Source organism: Chaetura pelagica, unplaced genomic scaffold, assembly GCF_000747805.2.
Source record: "Chaetura pelagica isolate M959 unplaced genomic scaffold, ChaPel_1.0 scaffold963, whole genome shotgun sequence".
Taxonomy (NCBI): Eukaryota; Metazoa; Chordata; class Aves; order Apodiformes; family Apodidae; genus Chaetura; species Chaetura pelagica.
This window is the reverse complement of record NW_009952705.1, coordinates 313415-313932: the sequence shown is the minus strand read 5'-3', so window position 1 is coordinate 313932 and position 518 is coordinate 313415.

Genomic DNA, 518 nt, shown 5'->3' with positions numbered 1-518 from the left:
GTCTGCAAAGTATTTTCATAAATACGAATTAAATACAAAGAAGGTCTGTGTCTGTGTGTTGGGAGCTGTGGACACCGTCCTTGCTGCTGGCTCATGATACACGATGAAGAAATAGAGCAAAATAGAAAATTCCCCCTTCTCAACAGATGCCTGAACAGTGGTGAGATCCCAAGCTGGACTCCAGCCACCAGCTGCTCCCACAACAGGCGCTGACAGACCCTGGACACGGTGTTTATTGTGGGAACAGTCGAGCACCCCTGCCCGCCCCCGAGGCGGGTCTGTGGAAAAAAACCCGCCCACAATTCAGGACGAGGGCGGTTGCCTGCAGAGGAGGCCCTGCCTGCAGAAGACCCCCCCGTGCATATCCCTGGGCTGCACCGAGCGCTGCGCAGGCCCGGAGCCCCGCGGGCAGCTGTCCCGTACTGAGGGCCGGGCGATCCCTCGGTGCTTGAGGCCCGTCCGTGCCCGCTCACGGGGTATCGGGGCCGGGCCGGGCTGTCCGTGCTCAGCTCGCTGCA